We start from the raw sequence: 21,141 nt of genomic DNA on the forward strand, positions 1-21,141 counted from the left end.
TGCGGATTTTCTGACTTCCTTGTCTTTTGATCGCCGTATTTCTGAGTGTGTGTGTGTTAAGACAGGAGGCGGGGCGCCTCATTCTTCGCCAGGCAGTCCATCAGCCAAGGTAATGTCCACCAGTCTTATTTTTCGGTAGCTACCACCGCAGACTTACACGAGGGAAAGGTTCAAATTTCTAATTTTGTAACCTCCTGTTTTCTAAAATGTAAACCTTCATTCGGCTAATGTAATTTTTCATAAATTCTTTAAACTGTAAATCGGGGATAGAGAGTGCGTTACCATTTTGAGTTCCCCTTCAATTTAATTTGAGGTGACTATGATTCTGCAACCTTTTTCTTCTCTATAAAGTGTTAGATTAATCTCCATTCTAGCCACCTCAGTAGCTTGGGATTAGCCTCTGCTTCATCGGGCCGAGAGCCCAATTAGGGTTTTAATTTTCTAGGAGTGCATGTGTACGCCTCCATTCATTTTGTGTTCGGGCCAGTAATGTAACCTGTTCTTCTTTCCACGAAGGCCCAGTAGTTTGGGTAATCGATACCCCTGTGTAAAAATTTTTAAATTGTAAATTGTGCCTAGAGAGGGCAGAGATTGTAAGGTTTTGTGTAATGTTTCCTTAAGCGGGCTGTAAGATATTGGTTAAAGTGGGAGAGCATGTAAGCTCTTTTCTGTGATTTCTAAATTCAACTGTAATATTGAGGGGTGCCTTTAGAAAGCTGTAAATTTGTTGGAGCAAAGTGCTCTTGTTTTGGGAGATTTCTCCTAGTCTATGTAAACACAAATTGGCGATATTGTAAAGTGGAAATTAGGAGCTTGAAGCACAAACATGCTAAATTATCTAATCTTGGGTTTTCCTATTGTTCTTTCAAGATTGCTATTTGTGCCTGTCACTTTATTATTTCACCAAGTGAAAAGTTTGTTGAGTTTGTGATTTAAAGAGAAATATAACCTATGTTAAAGTTTTAACTTAATCTTTGATATACTGTAGTAGATAGACCCATTCCCACCAGCACCAAAGTTTTAACTTAATCTTTGATATACTGTAGTAGATAGACCCATTCCCACCAGCACCTTCTTTCACCTCTCTCTGCGATCCACAAAAACACGGTAATAATAATAATCATAATAATAATAATAATAATAATAATAATAATAATAATTCCTCGTGGGCTCGTAGGTTTAGACACTGGAGCAATGCCAGGTCATTATGCCATCTGGACTATGTCCGAAGGTATTTCGACTTATAATCAAAAAAAATAAAATACAGTTACAGTTCAACACAGTAGAACAGTTCATACATTAAAGTATCTTACAATATCAATCACATTCAAAAAATGTCCACACTACTCATCCGAAATGTAAGGTAACGAAGGAATTTTAGTGGTCCAAAATACGTAAGACTAACGCCAGGAACAAATCCACTGAGGATGGTCTCTGATATTGCAGCCGAGATAAGGCTCATTAGGTCGCCATTAGAAACAAAGGGGTCAGCTTTAAAAAAATATATAATGGCCACATATAACTGCTTAAAAATGCATTGTAAAATTCTGGTCGGGATAGCTCCATTATCATTCGCCAACTATTACAGCAAGCGATCGTTAGTAGCGCAAAAATAATGAAGCTGACAGTTCACTGGTACACCAATCGATCCTAAGATATCTATTATAACCGAAATTGCAAACAACCGAACGATAATTATACAAGTTTTTAAAATTATTAGTAATATATATACTGATAGAACAGGGGTAGTATTTCTAATTACCACAATATATAGTATTAATTTCACATCTCCCAGAGAGCAACAGTTCAATATAATAATAATAATAATAATAATAATAATAATAATAATAATAATAATAATAATAATAATAATAATAATAATAATAATTGTTCCGAGGTATCTGTGGAACAGCAGAGGTGAAAGAAGGTGCGGGGGTGAACAGGTCTCAGGCTACGAAATTAAAATTAATTAAAAATTTAACAAGGTTATATTTTCTTTTCAAAATCAAGAAATAACAAGCATGGCAGGTACAGAGTAGCAAGGCAACAAAAGTACAATTACAGTATTTACAGGATTTGGGCTTCGAGCCCCGAACTCACAATTCTTGGGCAATTAGCCCAACTTTACTCCAAAATAAGTTTTAACAGAGGGGCAGAAAACCCCATTCATGCCCAGGAGCACTTGCTCCAAATTACACAGTAAAGCCTCCTCGAGGCATACAACAACTCAATTTTCAAGAAAGAGCAACTCGCTCTCAAAATTTAAGCCTATCAAAGGCCACACCAAACTCCACATTCTAGTTGTCCTCCAAGGACATGAAAACAGGGGTAAAAATACCCAACCTACTGAGGCCTATCAAGTGGAGAAACAGAAATATTACATGGCCTCGAAAATACCAATTTGAAAGGAGGCGAAGCTGCACTCCTAATACATTTTGTTTAAAACCTAATCTGGCTCTAGGCCGCTAATGCAAGGGCTAATCCCATACTAAAGAGGTGACTTTAGAAAGAAAAAATTTACATTACGTTAAGGAAGAATCGGTTGTGAAAAATAAGTTCACCTCAAAACAATATGAGTGGGAGCTCGAGAGGGTTAAGCACTCTCTATCCCAATATGTAGCTTTAAAAGAGAATAGATGCTAAGAGTCTTTACATTTTAGGGAAAAGTTACATGGTGGAAACGCTTCAGACCCGCCCCGAGAGTTAAACTGCTGAGCTAGCAAGAAAAGAAGTTATTAAACGGCCATTACCTTGTTGTTGAACTGCTGCCCGAAGAAAGAGGCGCTTCCCGCCCCCTGCTATGTACTTTACACCTTGAAAGTTGGTACTGAAGTGGCGCAGAGACCCGAAAATCAGCAGTTTATATACTCTCGTGGAAAGTTCGAGGCGTTTCAGGAATGAAAACACCCGCCCACAATCATTTGATTGGATAACCAAGAAAACCCCTACACAATATGAAGAAGAAACACATAATTGGTGGAAAATTAACTCAAGAAATTCGGGATTGGCTAAATTCAAAACAAGGGGAAAGAAAGGGTTAATATTGCCAACTTAAACAATGACTGAAAGTAATTTAACAAAGAACAAACTTATGAATTCAAAATTTCTCCAAAAACATAGTTCTTTCACTTCGCACTAGGGTGCACCATTGTAGTTCTTCAGTAGTGTCCTCTAGAAGAGAATGTTCACACTTCTTACTACAGGAAAAACAAAAATACGTCGAAAACGACCCAGTTCAGAAACTTCAAAATTTCCAAGTAGTGACATCTTCTGAGAAACTTGAAAATTAATACCGTAGATAAAGTTCAGACTTCCTCCAGCAGAGGAGTTTCAACTGGCGCAAAGTTTGAATTAGCGGCGCGGAGGTGTACCGCCCGGTACAATAATAATAATAATAATAATAATAATAATAATAATAATAATAATAATAATAATAATAATAATAATAATAATAATAATAATGAAAACTTACAACCTGTTTTCCAGCCTTTGACCGGGTCAGGGATGTAATGAATGAATCATATATAGGCTCTTAGTACGATGGGGTCGCTACTCCCAAAGTGATTAATTAATGACTGATAGATGCTATGCCATTGGAATGAAAGATGACAGGGAAAACCGGAGTACCCGGAGAAAAACCTGTCCCACCTCCGCTTTGTCCAGCACAAATCTCACATGGAGGGACCGGGATTTGAACCACGGTATCCAGCGGTGAATAATAATAATAATAATAATAATAATAATAATAATAATAATAATAATAATAATAATAATAATAACATAATAATAATTATTATTATTATTATTACGGGGCTACCCGTGGACCAGCTGAAGTAAAAGAAGGTGCCGGGATGAATGGGTCTAACTACAAAGACAAAGTTAATTTAAAATTTTAACAAAGGTTATATTTTCGAAAAACAACAAACTTTAACAACTTTTCACTTAGTGAAATAACAATGACATAGCAATTTAGAAACAGGACTTAGAAAGATCCAAGATTCCAGAACTTTAACATTCTTGGGTTACAAGCCCCTATTATTAAAATTTTGAGTTCCCAGCTCAATTTTTACCAAGAGTACAAATTTACAAAAGGGCAGAAATACCCTAATACCGGGAGCACTTGCTCCCAAAAATTGTAATACCAGGCCTCCCAGAGGCACTTTTACAACACTTGAAAAAGAGCTCACGCGCTCTCAGTTCTCAAGCCTATTTAAGGCAACACCAACAATATCCTACATCTTTTTGCCTTCCAAGGCTCAACTTACACATTGAAACAGGGGTATCTCGTACCCAACATATAGGGCCTTCGTGTAAAAAGCAATAACAGTTAAATAAATGGCCCGAACACCAAATGGAATGGCGGCGAGTACTTCCACTCCTGGAATAGATTTATTAAAACCTAAGGGGCACTAGGCCGATGACACAGGGGCAATTCGCAAACTACTGAGGTGACTCGTATAAGAAAAGAATTAAGACTTTACGGAAGGAAGAAAACCAGTTACAAAATGCAGTCACCTCAAACCAACATGAAGGGGAGCTCGAGAGGGTGCATCACTCTCTATCCCCGATTTACAGTTAAAGATTTATTAAATTTTTATATGAGCCGAAAGGAGATTTACATTTTAAAGAAGTTGGTTACATAGTTAAAGTTTCGAACCTTTCCTTCGAGTTAAACTGCGGAGCTAGCAAAAGTGAAGATGTTAAGTGGCCATACCTTGTCGGAGTACTGCTGCCTGATGAAAGAGGCACATCCCGCCTCCTGCTTGACACACACACTTAGTTAGAGGTTGATCAAATGGACAAGAGGCGTGAAAATCCGCAGTTTATAAACCCTCGGGGAAGGTTCGAGACCTTTCATGAATAATCAAGACACACCCACAGAATTTTATTGGTTACATTCAAAAGTTACACTCAAAGTCGAAGAAAAAAATACGGCATTGGTTGGAAATTAATTACAAAAATTACGGATTGGCTGGATTCGAAACTGGCGGAAAGAAAAGATAAATATTGCAAACCCAAAAATAAATGAGCATCATTTAGTAAAAAAACCTTCTGAATACAAAACTTCTTCAAAAAAGGTTCCTTCACTTCGCACCAGGGTGCATGATCATAGTTTTTTAGCGGTGACGTCTATGAGAGAATGTCCAAACTTCTTGATGAATGGAAAACAAAAACAAGTAGAAATTCACACAGTTCTGGAAACTTCACAATAACAAAATTACGTCAAATTACTGTAGTGACATCTTCTGAGTAAAGGTTTAAGTAGGTCTAGCTTTCAAGTTCACTGTTTCTTCTGTAGAGGAGTTCTTTTAGGTGCAAGATTTAATTGTGCGGCGTAGAGATGTACCTCCCGGTACAGACGCCCCCCCCCCAAATGTCCTTCCAAGGGGTGACACAGAGGAATTTTCAAGAAACTATTAGTTCATTTTGAAGAAAGGAAAAGAAAACAAATTCTAAGTTTTCCAGTTAATGGGTAGAAACTTATTAGAGCTTTAGAGTGTCCTTGTAGTCATAAAAGGTAAAATACATGTGCAAGACCTGCCGCCGCTGCCTATGTCCAGTTGAGGTCGCCCGGACCCGCCAAGTACCCTCAGATACACCTCTCTCGCTATTATGAGAGGGGTAGTCGTGGTGATGGACACCGCAGATCAGAACTATATCTCCAGTCCCCAGATGAACTGGCGGTAGGGGCGCAGCACTTCAGCCTTTGCCGGGAGATGGACTCCGGCACGCCGTACACAGGAAGACATCACGGGAATGGAGTGGGCCCGTACCCCACCTCAGTGGTGGTTCGGCGACGAACGGCTGCGGGGGCACTGAAACAGTAAGATCTCTGCGACAAACGTGTTGTTGGTGAATTGATAAAATAGGAGACGATCTTCATTGGTGATGCTGAGGACCGGGTGGCGTGGAAGGCTTTTCATGCCACGGTGTGGATATGCAGGAGGCGGGGGCTTGGTAATGGCCACTCAGGAATGGACAGCAGGAAAACCAGAGGGGAAGATCGTACATGCAATATATATAGCTAACACAATACAGAATTTTGCGGCAGAATGCCTCTCAAAAATATAAACTTCAACCAGCTGCTAAACGTTGATGGCAAACTTAACAATGACATTACACAGGTTTCACCTGGGAGACGTGGACCCTAAAGATCCTCTCGGTGGCTGGATTGCTCAGCAATAACGTAACCGGACTCAAGAAATCTAAAATGATACACGGCCCATGAAATCTGGGGGCAAGCTTGCCCGCGGAAACAAAGTTTTTACCATGACTTTATCTCCTACTTTTAAATTCGTGGGCCTCCGTCCACGATCATATCTTTCCCTAACCTTTTCATGAGAAATTTTAAGATTGGCCTTAGCCTTCTTCCATAGATCTCTAATATTATCGGGATCTATTGTCTCTGGTAGAATATCATTGAGTGACCAAAGGTTAGAGAGCGGCGTGCCAGGCACAAATTTAAACATCAAAAAAGCAGGAGTGATCTTATGAGATTCATGAACCACCGAATTCAAAGCGAAGGCCAACCAATGCAGGGATGTATCCCACCTGGAATGATCATCATGATGAAATGCAATGAGCGCCGATCTCAGGTTACGATTGACCCGCTCAGCCAGAGATGGTTGAGGATAGTACGGCGAAGTAGTTACACGAGAGATGGACAGATCAAAACAGAAATTACGGAAGAGATTGGAGGTAAATGCCTTAGCATTATCAGAAACTAAATATTGACACGGACCAAAAGAAGCAAAGATGATATTTAAACAAGCAATGGTGGACTGAGCGGTAGCCAGCTTAGTCGGAAATAACCAGGAAAACCTAGTGAAACCATCTACACATACGAGAATGAATTTGTTGACATTCCCCTTTGATTGGGGGAAGGGTCCTACGTAGTCGGTATATAGGCGTTCCATGGGGCGCGACGCTTGATGAGAAGATAGTAGCCCTAGCTTAGTGGACAATGTGGGCTTACTAAGCAAACAAGATTTACAAGCTTTTACTAATTCTCGAATTTCACCGTCCATACCTTTCCAGATGAACATCTCTCGGATCTTTTCTCGAGTTTTTAAGATGCCTAAATGCCCCCCTAATGGGGTCTCATGGTAGTACATGAAGATCATAGGTACAAGAACAGCTGGAACCACAAATTTCATCTGTTGATCACGCCTCAACGGGCAACATAAAACCCCATTCCTCAACACATAAGGGACGACATGTTCCCCAGAGGAAAGGATTTCCATAATAGGAGCCAGCACTGGATCTTCTCGTTGATATTATTCAATGCCCCTAAACAACATGGGGGCATCAGTTAGAATGGCATTAATGCCCAAAGGTATGGGCGTGGGAAGAGAAGAACTATCTTCCAATTCAGATGTCTCTACATCATGAGCGAACATGCGGCTTAGGCCATCCGCAACAACATTTTCAGATCCTCTAATATGCCTAACATCAAACTGGAAGGCCGAAATCCTGATGGCCCATCGGGCTATACGACCGGTACGACGCGGACTAGCTAAGACTCAACTAAAGGCTTGGTTATCTGTTTCCAAGTCGAACTTGACATCTTCCAGATAGAGGCGGAAATTCTCTAGTGCAAATAAGACTGCCAAACCCTCCAGTTCATAGATGGAATACTTGGCTTCTTGAGCCGATACTGTCCTGGATGCATAGGCGATGGGTCGCCTTCCGAGTTCAGTCTCTTGAAGAAGCACAGCAGCCACCGCCGACGACGACGCGTCGGCTTGAACGACGAATTTCTTCGAGAAATCAGGCATAGCAAGAACAGGGGCATTACAAAGAGCTAATTTCAGGTCATCGAAAGCGGCTTGTTGAGAAGGTCCCCACTCAAATTTGACGCCTTTCCTACGGAGTAAGTTCAATGGCGCCGCTCTGTTAGCGAAGTTAGGAATAAATTTCCTGAAGAAATTCACCATGCCTATGAATCTGGCAATACCTTTGATGTCCTTAGGAGGTTTGAAATCACGGATGGCCTGTGTTCTAGAATGATCAATGGAAACACCATCGGGCGACACAATATGCCCTAGAAATGACATGGAAGGCTTAGCAAAGGCTACCTTCGATAACTTCATAGTTAACCCTGCCTTACGTAGGCGATTAAGGACCTCTTTCAGATGATCTAGATGTTCTTCAAAGGTCTCCGAAAATACGACGACATCATCCAGATAATTGTATAAGTATTCAAACTTGGTGTCGGAGAAGACCCTATCTAGTAGTCTGGTAAGCACAGCTGCTCCCGTGGGGAGCACGAAAAGCACACAGTTGTACTCATACAAGTTCCAATCCGTGGCAAAAGCTGTTAGATGTTTTGATTCGTCGGCTAGAGGGATCTGATTATAAGCCTGATTGAGGTCTAAGATGGCGAAGAACTTAGCTTTCCGAAACCATGAGAAACAATAGTGTAGGTCGGGAAGAGGCACAGACTGTAACACCACCTTCCGATTTAAAGCCCTATTGTCAATCACAGGCCTGAATCCACCTTGGGGTTTCGGAACCAGGAAAGTAGGCGATGAATACGCCGACTCAGAGGGTCGAATTGTACAATCTTTTAGCATCTGATCTATGATTTCCTTGAGAGCCTTCATTTTAGGAGGAGATAAAGTATAAGGTGGAAACCTAACGGGGATCGTATCCGTAACCTCAATCTTGTATTCAATAAGGTCAGTAACACCAAGAGTATCGGAGAAAACATCTGGAAACGACTGACATAACTTACGAATACTCTCAGCATTCACCTCAGGTAGATGTCTAAGGTCTAACAACATCTCATCCTGGGTAGGCGAAACAGATGAACTTGACACAGAATTACATTTTAGCAAGGGAATTTTACAATTATTAGCAAATTTGAAAGTGCACGACTTGCTCTGGATGTCGACCACTACACCGGTGTGAGACATGAAATCCGCTCCTAATATAATGGGTCAAGACAAGTGCTTAGCCACAAACAGTTTTACTTACCAAGTGAATTTAGAAATAAGAATTTTCGCATATAGTAAACCTAAAAGTTATTATGGAGAAGAATTACCTGAAACGCATTGAACCAAAGACGAACAATAATCGGAAAATTTACAAACGGACTTTAATTGGGAATACCACTCAGCCGAAATAATGAAACAAACACTACCTGAGTCTAATAGAGCGGTAACAGGTTCATTATTAAACTCAATTTTAAGAAAAGGTACAATTGCGGGGGTCTCCGCCGCAATCCTAAGACATTCTTTGGGGCATTCGAACGCTGGGTTAGAAGAACTGCTACCCTGTTCTGAGCTTTCGGTGGTTTTAACCGGGGCTGAGCCATGTGAAGATGAATTGGCGGACTCAGCCGAGGATACTAGTCATTTTCTATCATTTGAGTTGGAGGAGGTTGCACCAGAAGTTGAACAGGAGGGGGTGCTGTTGGCATTAGGACAGTTCTTGGCAAGGTGATTAAATGAGCCACACTTGAAACATCCTTGCGATGAACTTACTCCATACTTTGTCCCACTGGATTTAATCAATGGACACTTGTTCCGGAGATGATCTGCCGACCCACAAGCATAACATTTGCGGGTTGTGAAAGTTCGGCGCGGAGGAGGCCGAAGATTAGTCGAAGACGGAGGAGGTTCTTTAGCGACTCGTAAGGTGTCGGCATACCTAACTCCTTCGGCTGAGACAGCCATAGCCTCCAATTCAGCGAAGGTTTGAGGACGCGACACAAAACACAGATATGACCTGTAGGGAGGGGAAATGCCTTCAACGATGGCCTGCACAATTTGATCTTCTGGTAAATGTAGAGCAAATACCCTAGTGTAGAAGTTAATGTCCCGGATGAAGTCGGTAAGGTTTTCATCCAGTCGCTGTACTAAGTAATAGAGTAGTACCTTTGAATTAATGATGACATTGCTCGAGCCGGAATGAAATTCGCCAAAATGTGTGCATGGAAGTCTTCTATAGAAGATTGTTCAGCAATAGCTCTGAATATCTTGTCCGAGAAGACACCAATGGAGTAAGGGTAAATAATCTGAAGAATTTGAGAAGGGGAAAGCGAAAACGCTAGAGCGTGATCTTGAAACTCAACTAAAAACCTTAAAAATGAAACAACCTCGTTAGTGGAATTAATAGAAAATTTAGAAATTCCCCCAAGCAACATAGCTAAAGGATGAGGCAAACTACTAAAGCCAGGTGACATAACAGGTAACGGCCTAGGGGGGGAAGAAGCTTCAGAGACAGCGTTATTTAAAAAATGTGGAATTGAGGTACGACGATCAGATTCATTTCCTAATGGGGCAGACGTCTGTTGAGTAGCCACAGATTTTCTACTTTCTTGACATTTGGAAGAATCCTTCTCATTATCTATGTTTACAGTAGTGGCTTGGTCGGTATTGGGAGTAGCCGACCCAGTCAACAATTGAAGAACTTTATTTGACATTTCAGAGAGATTATCAACAAGGTTGCTAGCCTCCTTAGCATGGTCCTCTTTTAGTTTAAGAGATAGTAGATCCCTTACTCTGTTGTAAAAGTGAAACAGTCTAGCTTGTACCCGTTTAAGTTGATTGGGAGATGGATCACTTACTTCAAATAAACTAACTACAGATGATAGCTCAGTAGTGTTGTCAGTGATAGTGGAGAGAGCCTCATGAATGTCCTTCTCTCCCAAGGTTGGGATACAAATTGGTAACTCTAATGACTCTTTCAGCTTGGTGGTATCAGCCGCAACCCTGCCTCCAGATTGAACATTTCTAATAGCTAATTCATAAATCAATTCCTCCTTCGCAAGTAGCCGGGATGGAGGACTTCGCGAGGGCCGGACATGATGACAGAAATTAATAAATTTGGAAAAGAGAAAAAAATACCAGCGACTGGGAAAATACTTAGAGTTCGATCCAAATGCAATGTTTAGCCGTCAAAAGTGGCCTAATTGAGAACTATTCAACCACGCTCTGCTACCACTTGTTACGGGGCTACCCGTGGACCAGCAGAGGTGAAAGAAGGTGCCGGGATGAATGGGTCTAACTACAAAGTCAAGGTTAATTTACAATTTTAACAAAGGTTATATTTCTGAAAAACAACAAAACTTTAACAACTTTTCACTTAGTGAGGACAATGACATAACAATTTAGAAACAAGACTTACAAAGATCCAAGATTCCAGAACTTTAATATTCTTGGGTTACAAGCCCCTAGTATTACAATTTTGAGTTCCCAGCTCAATTTTTACCGAGAGTACAAATTTAAAAAAGGGCAGAAATCCCTTAATACCTGGAGCACTTGCTCCCAAAAATTGCAATACCAGGCCTCCCAGAGGCACTTTTACAACACTTGAAAAAGAGCTCACGCGCACTCAGTTCTCAAGCCTATTTAAGGCAACACCAACAATATCCTACATTTTTTTGGCCTTCCAAGGCTCAACTTACACATTGAAACAGGGGTATCTCGTACCCAACCTATAGGGCCTTCGTGTAAAAAGAAATAACAGTTAAATAAATGGCCCGAACACCAAATGGAATGGAGGCGAGTACTTCCACTCCTAGAACTGATTTCTTAAAACCTAAGGGGCACTAGGCCGATGACACAGGGGCAATTCCCAAACTACTGAGGTGACTCGTATAGGAAAAAAATAAGACTTTACGGAAGGAAGAAAACCAGTTACAAAACGCAGTCACCTCAAACCAACATGAAGGGGAGCTCGAGAAGGTGCATCACTCTCTATCCCCGATTTACAGTTAAAGATTTATGAAATTTTTACAAGAGCCGAAAGGAGATTTACATTTTAAAGAAATTGGTAACATAGTTAAAATTTTGATCCTTTCCCTCGGGTTAAACTGCGGAGCTAGCAAAAAGTGAGATGTTAAGTGGCCATACCTTGTCGGAGTACTGCTGCCTGATGAAAGAGGCACCTCCCGCCTCCTGCTTGACACACACACTTAGTGAGAGGTTGATCAAATGGATAAAGAGACGTGAAAATCCGCAGTTTATAAACCCTCGGGGAAGGTTCGAGACCTTTCATGAATAATCAAGACACACCCACAGAATTTTATTGGTTACATTCAAAAGTTACACTCAATGTCGAAGAAGAAATACGGCATTGGTTGGAAATTAATTACAAAAATTACGGATTGGCTGGATTCAAAACTGGCGGAAAGAAAAGATAAATATTGCCAACCCAAAAATAAATGAGCATCATTTAGTAAAAAAAACTTATGAATACAAAACTTCTTCAAAAAAGGTTCCTTCACTTCGCACCAGGGTGCATGATCATAGTTTTTTAGCGGTGACATCTGTGAAAGAATGTCCAAACTTCTTGATGAATGGAAAACAAAAACAAGTAGAAATTCACACAGTTCTGGAAACTTCACAATAACAAAATTACGTCCAATTACTGTAGTGACATCTTTTGAGTAAAGGTTTAAGTAGGTCTAGCTTTCAAGTTCACTGTTTCTCCTGTAGAGGAGTTCTTTTAGGCGCAAGATTTAAATGTGCGACGTAGAGGTGTACCTCCCGGTACAATAATAATAATAATAATAATAATAATAATAATAATAATAATAATAATAATAATAATAATAATAATAATTGTACCGGGCGGTACACCTCCACTCCGCTAATTTAAAATGTGCGCCTGTGGAAACTCCTCTGCTGGAGGAAGTCTGAACTTTATTTACCCTATTAATTTTCTAGTTTCTCAGAAGATGTCACCACCTGGAAATTTTTGAGTTTGTGAACTGTGTCATTTTCGACGTACTTTTGTTTTGCTTGAAGTAAGAAGTGTGAACTTTCTCTTCTAGAGGACACCACTGAAAAACTACAATAGTGCACCCTAGTGGGAAGAAAAAGAACTGTTCTTTGGAGAAAATTTTATTTCAAAAGTTTGTTCTTTGTTAAATTTCTTTCTGTTATTGTTTAAGTTGGCTGTATACCCCTCTCTTTCCCCTTGTTTTGCATTTGACCAATCCCGAATTTCTGTTATTAATTTCTGACCAATCATTGGTATCTTCCGCCAACTTGGATATGTTTCTGTACCCGAGCCAATAAAAAGTTTGTGGGAGGGTGTTTTCTTTCCCCTAACACCTAGAACCTTCCGCGAGAGGATATAAACTGCTGATTTTTGGGTCTCCGGGCCACTTCTGTTCCATCTTTCAGTGTATTAAGTACATAGCAGGAGGCGGGAAGCGCCTCTTTCTCCGGCAGCGGTCAACTATAAGGTAATGGCCGATTAATATATTCTTTCTTTGCTAGCTCAGCAGTTTAACTCTCGGGGCGGGTGCGAAGCGTTCCACCATGTAACCTTTTCCTAAAATGTAAATGTAACTACTCTTTTCATCTATTCTCTTGGAAAGCTACATTCTGGGATAGAGAGTGCTAACCCTCTCGGGCTCCCACTCATATTGTTTTGAGGTGAACTTATTTTTCTCAACCTATTCTTCGTTAATGTAAAACAAATTGTTCTCTTCTTAAGGCACCTCTTTAGTATGGGATTAGCCCTTGTATTAACGGCCTAGCGCCAAGTAGGTCTTAATCTAGTGTATTAGGAGTGCAAGTTCGCCTCCTCTCAAATTGTTATTGTAGAGGTCATTTAATTAACATTCTTTTCGTTTAATAGACCTCAGTAGATTGGGTATTTTACCCCTGTGTTTATGTCCGTTGAGGACAGCTTGAAGGTGGAGTTTGGTGTGGCCTGGGAGAGGCTTAAATTTGAGAGCGAGTGGCTCTTTTGAAAATTGTATGTTGTATGCCTCGAGGAGGCTTTTCAGTGTAATTTGGAGCAAGGGCTCCTAGGTATGAATGGGGTTTTCTGCCCCTCTGTTAAAACTTGTGTTTGGGGTAAAACTGAGCTGATTGCCCAAGCATTGTGAACTCGGGGCGCGAAGCCCAAATTCTGTAAATATTGTAACTACCTTATTTTGACTTGCTATTCTGTACCTGCCATGCTTGTTACTTATTTATTTTGAAAAGAAAATATAACCGTATTAAATTTTAAATTTACTTTACGGGCACTATAATTTCGTAGCTTGAGATCCATTCACACCCGCACCTTCTTTCACCTCTACCTACCGCTAAAACACGGTAACAATAATAATAATAATAATAATAATAATAATAATAATAATAAATACAGACATACACACTGCCTGGACTAGGGGGTATTGATTCCACGTCTCCCTGAGGGCAACAGTTCAATATAATAATAATAATAATAATAATAATAATAATAATAATAATAATAATAATAATAATAATAATAATAATAATAATAATAATAATAATGAAAATAATGATTTCGTGTGGCTATTTCTAGCCGAGTGCAGCCCATGTATGGCAGGCCCTACGATGAGTGTGGGCGGTATCTGCCATGTGTAGGTGAATGCGGTTTATTGTGGTGGAGGATAGTGTTATGTGTGGTGTGTGAGTGGCAGGAATGTTGGGGACAGCACAAACACCCAACCCCGAAACCAACGGAATTGACCAATGAAGATGAGAATCCCCAACCCGGCCGGGAATCGAACCCCAGATCCTCTAAACCGAAGGCCAGTACGCTGACCTTTAAGCCAACGAGTCGGACAACATAATAATAATAATAATAATAATAATAATAATAATAATAATAATAATAATAATAATAATAATAATAATAATACCTGAGGTACACCTTCTCCGTGCATTTGAACTGAGCGCCCTTTAGAAGGCCATCTGTGATGTAAACCCTGAACTGTGTATTGGAGGAAGTTTTGGACATTAATCTTCAGATGTCTCTACTGACGACTTATGTGCCCCCTCTAGTGGGAAGACGGGCAATTAATTTCAAAGGAATGTTGCACATTCGATGTTTGTTAACCTGAAGTGTTTGTAAATTGTTTTTATGTGCTTAATTTGTCAGCACTACATAGCCTCCTTCTTCCTGAAATTATTAGCCAATCAGAAATGTTGGTATTTATTTTGTGTACAAGCCATCGGCCTAAAGAGTTCTGGAACTTTCCCCTCCCCTATAAAAGCTGGGAGCGTTTTGGCCATTTTGTCTTCTTCGCTCCAGTCTAGAGTGCATATGTAGTAGAGTCAGGGACAAGCCTTGCCCGCCGACGGGAGGCCCACCAGCTCAAGGTAATGGCAGACATCTTTATACATATGTGACAGCTTCAGAAAGCTGACTTGAAGGGAAGGTTTCAAAATTCTTTCTTAGTGTAAATTTCTAAAGTATAGCATCACCGTTTAAATGTTAATTTTCAAGCAAGTCTAAGGACTCTATTCTAATCCCTGCTGGGAAATATGTAACTTAAGGAATAAGGAGTGTTTACCCTGTTTTAATTCCCATTCAACTTGGTATGAGGGTGACTATGATTTTCTAAACATTTAAATCTTAACCATACTTTGGAACTTAATATCTTCACCATTTAGTCTCCCTCGGTAGTGTAGGCTTAGCCTCTGTAACTTCGGGCCATAAGCCCACATAGGATCTTAGGTGTTTTCAAGTGTATTTCAAAAGGAGTGCAATTGTTTCGCTTCCTAACATGATGTTTATGGGCGATTTCTTAAACCTTTTCCTTTTTCCACTAAGGCCATTTAGAATGGGCACTTATTGCCTCTGTTTAATTTCGAATTACTCAGTCTACTGTGGATCTGACTGTCGAACTAAAATGACAGTGGGCATTGTTGTCAAAGGTATCTAATGTAAAATTTGGATTAGAAACTTGTGTTGTTCAGAGGCTGGAATTTTGTCAATTTTGGAGCTCAGTCTTCTGGAGTGTAAGTGGGTGGAGCAAAATTGCCCATTGAAATAGTGTAACTTTTGAGCTACAAAACTCATCTCGTCGAAATCTTTATGTCAACAATTTTCTTTATAGTATCTGATTGTTTTAGGATTTCAAATCATTATTGTCGCAAGAGCTTACGAGCTCACCATTATTCTATTCAACTGCTATTTGTTTATCAAGTTTAAAGTCAGAAAAAGGAAAGAAATAAAATTTCAAATATTAATGCTTTAAATTATTCTATCATCTTTTCTCTGTCCACCCATTCAAGCCCGCACCATCTCACACCTCTGCAACCTACCCTATTCCCGTAATAATAATAATAATAATAATAATAATAATAATAATAATAATAATAATAATAATAATAATAATAATAATAAAAATAATAATAATAATAATAACAATAACAATACATACATCTTCGTTATAGACTCCTATGCCACTCAGCGTTCAGTCTGCAAGCCTCTGTAAATTTACTAAATGTTGCCATAATCCTCTACTTGTAACTAGTTCTGTGGCCTCAATTAGTTGTGTACCTGTTATTTTTAAATAATTAGAAATTGAGTCCAATCATCGTAGTCTCGGTCTCCCTCTAATTCTCTTACACTCCATGACCGAGTCCATTATTCTCTTAGGTAACCTATACTCCTCCATTCGCCTCACATGACCATGCCAAAGAACCGGTTTATTTGAACAGCTTCATCAATAGAGTTCATTCCTAACTTGGACATTCAGAATATCCTCCTGCTATTCCTCCTGCCTGTTTGTACTGGGGATCATTCTCGCTACTTTCAGGTCTGTTACTTCTAACCTGCGAACAAAATATCCTGAGTCCATCCAGCTTTCACTCCCGTAAAGCAAAGATCAGTATAAATACAGTTTCGTTAGGGAGCTAACTTCTTTCTTACAGAATACTGTTGATCGCAGCTGCGAACTCACTGCCTTAGCTTTGCTGCTCCTTGATTCAATCTCATTCACTATACTACCATCCTTAGAGAACACACATTCTTAATGCTTGAAATGATCTACCTGTTCCAGCTTTGTATTCCCAACCCGAAATTCAATTCTCTTAGGTTTCTTACTTACTGACATCACTTGAGTCTCGGAAAGGCTATTTTTCATATCATGCGCATTTAACCTATTTTCAAGTTCCAAAAGTTTAGACTGCAGGCTTTCAGCACAATCTGCCATTAAGACCAAGTCGTCGACACAGGCCAATCTGCTTACTGCACTTCCACCTAACTGAATCACTCTATGCCACGTTATACCTTTCAGCAGATGACTGCCCCTCTGTGGTCTCATAACACATAGGTTTTCATCCAACACACTCTAAACCACTGATCGCCACGTACAACAAAGTTGAACGATTACAGCCTTGTCTAACCTCTTGTAAGTATCTTGAACCAAGAACTTATTCTACCATCAATTCTCACCGCAGACCAACTGTAAACATAAATTCCTTAGATTGCTTTTAACCGGGCGAGTTGGCCGTGCGGTTAGGAGCGCGCAGCTGTGAGCTTGCAACCGGAGATAGTGGGTTCGAATCCCACTGTCGGCAGCCCCGAAGATGGTTTTCCGTGGTTTCCCATTTTCATACCAGGCAAATGCTGGGACTGTACCTTAATTAAGGCCATGGCCGCTTCCTTCCCATTCCTAGGCCTTTCCTATCTCTTCGTCGCCATAAGACCAACAACAAAAAAGATTGCTTTTAATAATCTGCGATTAATCGCAGTGTCCCCGTATGGAGAACATTTTTACCCACGGTACTCTACCATTTGCCTTCTCTAGACCTACGAAACATAAGAATAACTGTCTATTCCTCTCGTAGCACTTTAAAATGACTTGGCGCATACTGAATATCCGATCCTGACTGCCCCTCTGTGGTCTCGTAACACATAGGTTTTCATCCAACACACACTCAACCATTGATCGCACCCTCCCTACCAAGTGCCAGTGAAGGCATTGCCTGGTACACCGATCAGTGAAATATCTCGATAGCTGTTGCAATCCTTGCTGTTCCCCCGCTTATAAATAGATGCAATTACTGTCTTCTCCAATCAGAAGGTACCTTACTAACACTCCCTTACCGAGCTCGATAGCTGTAATCGCTTAAGCGGGGCCAGTATCCAGTATTCGGGAGATAGTGAGTTTTTCACACCACGCACATACTGGGTCTGTACCTTAATTAAGGCCACGGCCACTTCCTTCTCACTCTTAGCCTTTTCCTATCCCATCGTCTCCATAAGACCTGCTGTGTCGGTGCGACGTAAAGCAACTAGTAAAAACACTCCATGGTAATCTTATTACTACCGGGCGAGTTGGCCGTGGGGTTAGGGGTGCGCAGCTGTGAGTTCGCATTCGGGAGACAGTCGGTTCGAATCCCACTGTCGGCAGCCCTGAAGGTGGTTTTCTGTGGTTTCCCATTTTCTCACCAGGAAATTGCTGGGACTGTACCTTAATTAAGGCTACGGCCGCTTAATTCCCATCCCTAGGCCGTTTCTGTCCCATCGTCGCCATAAGATCTATCTGTGTCGGTGCGACGTAAAGCAAATAGCAACAAAAAAAAAATCTATTACTCTGTGAAGCCATATCATCTTTCCCACTGAAAAGAAATGGGGTATGGGTTTTAGTGTCGGGAGTGTCCAAGGACAAGTTCGGCTCGCCAGATGCAGGTCTCTTGATCTGACACCCGTAGGCGACCTGCGCGTCATGATGAGGATGGAATTATGATGAAGACGACACATACACCCGGCCCCCGTGCCAGCGGAATTAACGAATGATGGTTAAAATTTCCGACCCTGCCGGAAATCGAACCCGGTACCTCTGTGACCAAAGGCCAGTACGCTAACCATTTAGCCATGGAGCCGGACATCCTTCCCACTATTTCGCCATTTCAGGTCTAAATTCATCTATTCCTGCTGCTTTATGACAATGGAGTTCATTTACCATACTTTCCACTTCCTCAAGCATAATTTCACCAACATCATTGTCCATCCTCCCCATGAGCTCGGTTTATCGTCACGTCAACAAAAAGATTTCCTTTTACATTGAGAAGATTTTCAAAGTATTCCTTCCACAGTCCAGTCATCGCCCAGGTTCTATTATGAGTTCACCTGATTTACCCAGAACACTATTCATTTCCTTTTTTCCTACTTCCTAAAATACTTTATTCTGTCCAGAAAGGTTCCCCTGCCGCTGGACCTATCCTTTGCAGGTTATTACCGAAATTTTCCCAAGACTTCTCGGATCCAACAATAATTTGCTTCACTCTTTCTTTCATTTACGTACAATTCCTGTCTGAATAAGTCCGTGTTTGGAGCCATTTCTGATATGTCTTCTTTTAACATTTACAAGCTGCTCTCACTTCATCATTCCACCAGGATGTTCGCTTTTCGGCCCATCTTTACACACAGTTAATACTAGACATTCCCTTACTGTTTCTAATACAGCATCCCAGTATCCCACATATTCTACGTTATGCTGCACTTGCTTACCGTCTATTGTTTGGAACTTTGGAACTTTTCACTAATCATATCCATGAACTTCTGTCTAATATACTCGCCCTTATTCGCCTGCAGACAGATTTCACTTTTTCTATCCTAGGCCTAGAGATACTTAGTGCATTACAGATTAGATAGTAGTCTTTGTCATCCAAAAATCCCCAGAATATCTGCAAATTCCTAACAAATTTTTTGAATTCAAAATCAGTTATGATATAGTGAATTGTGAATCTGGTGCCCCTACCCTCCCATGTGTAGCGATGAATAGCCGTATGCTTGAAGAATATATTCGTAACTGCTAATCCCATACCAGCACATAAGTCCAATGGTCGCTTCCCATTCCTATAAGCTTCCATATCTTCCTTACGTTTACCCATCACCTTACCCATCACCTTATCATATTCTTCATTTCTGTTTTCAACTCTCGCATTGAATCGCCCATTAGCACGATCCTATCCTTGCTGTTGACCGTGACTATGATGTCACTCAATGCTTCATAATACTTCTCAACTTCCTCCTCATCTGCACTCCCACATGGTGAACAGACTGAGATAATTCTCGTCTTAATTCCTTCAACCCCTAAATCTACCCACATCATTCGCTCATTTACGTGCCTAACAGAAACTGTCTTCCGTGCAATAGTATTTCTGATGGAAATGTCCTACACCATACACCGCCCTTCCCTTTTTAACACCCGTCATGAAATTTTTTATAATTTCCTATCTCTTCCTCGTTATCTCCCTTTGCCCGAGTATCATTAAATCCTAACACATCCAGGCGCATCCTCTCTACTGACTCAGCCAGTTCTACTTTCTTTCTTCCATAAGCCCCATTAATATCGATAGCTTCCCCATAGAATTAAATTTTGTTCTCCAAGATGTTAACGAGGAGTCCCTCGCCCGTCAAATGGAAGTGGGACTCGGTTACTCCCATAGGTCCGAGACTTGCTTAAAATGTTCTGTGAAGCAGGATGCTACAATACTTACACATAGTCCCAGTGAGGATTTCGCCTCAAAGTGGTTACGATAATAATAATAATAATAATAATAATAATAATAATAATAATAATAATAATAATAATAATAATAATAATAATAACACCTACATTGTACTGTAGTCTTCCTGTCTTGCCTTGAACAGTTATAATATTAGAATAGCCATGATGTAATTGAGCAAGCAACGATGAAACGTCAGGAGTTGCGGCAATCAGTCGTTTCACACAGTACGCCCCCACAAATCTCTCGTGTTCGAATGTTTATGTATTTACGTCCGAAATCAAGAACGTGAGCTGAATACACTGCTTTTCGGCTTTTAAATTCCTGCCACATTGTATATTTCTCTGTGCAAATTTCTTGACCTTCCCTGCTTAAGCGGACGGCATAACGCAGAAAGAAACCAACCTTCAAAAGTATAGAAACAACGAGTTGATGGCATTTTTGAGTGTGCCATATCACTGCTTATTTTGACAAAAAACGAACTAGTCCTAAATTCATCCTTAGTATAACAATATTCTTTTTGGATAAAAATTTCGATATGAAATGTAGCATTTCTTTTTCAAGAGAAAGGAACCAGGTAGTCGTCAATTTCAGCTCTATAAACTATGGACACTTTTATATACAAAACCAAGGAGCCACTAGGTAGTTGTATCAATACATGACCTATCTTTATCCATTTGATTTCAGTAGAAAGGAGGTTCTGTTAGTGATTCTACTCAACAGATACAGCTTTATTTCAGCTGAAGGCAAGCAGCAGCTACATGTTTGCTTTGTTGAACATTGGTAATCGTATACCTCGGATTTTTAGGTGGTAATAGGTTAGAATGCAAAGTAATTTGGTTTGTAGGAAGTGTCATGCAATCCGTTGTACCATGATGTAGGAAGAGTAGCATAAATTCAA

This window comes from Anabrus simplex, chromosome 2 (assembly GCF_040414725.1).
Source record: "Anabrus simplex isolate iqAnaSimp1 chromosome 2, ASM4041472v1, whole genome shotgun sequence".
Lineage (NCBI taxonomy): Eukaryota > Metazoa > Arthropoda > Insecta > Orthoptera > Tettigoniidae > Anabrus > Anabrus simplex.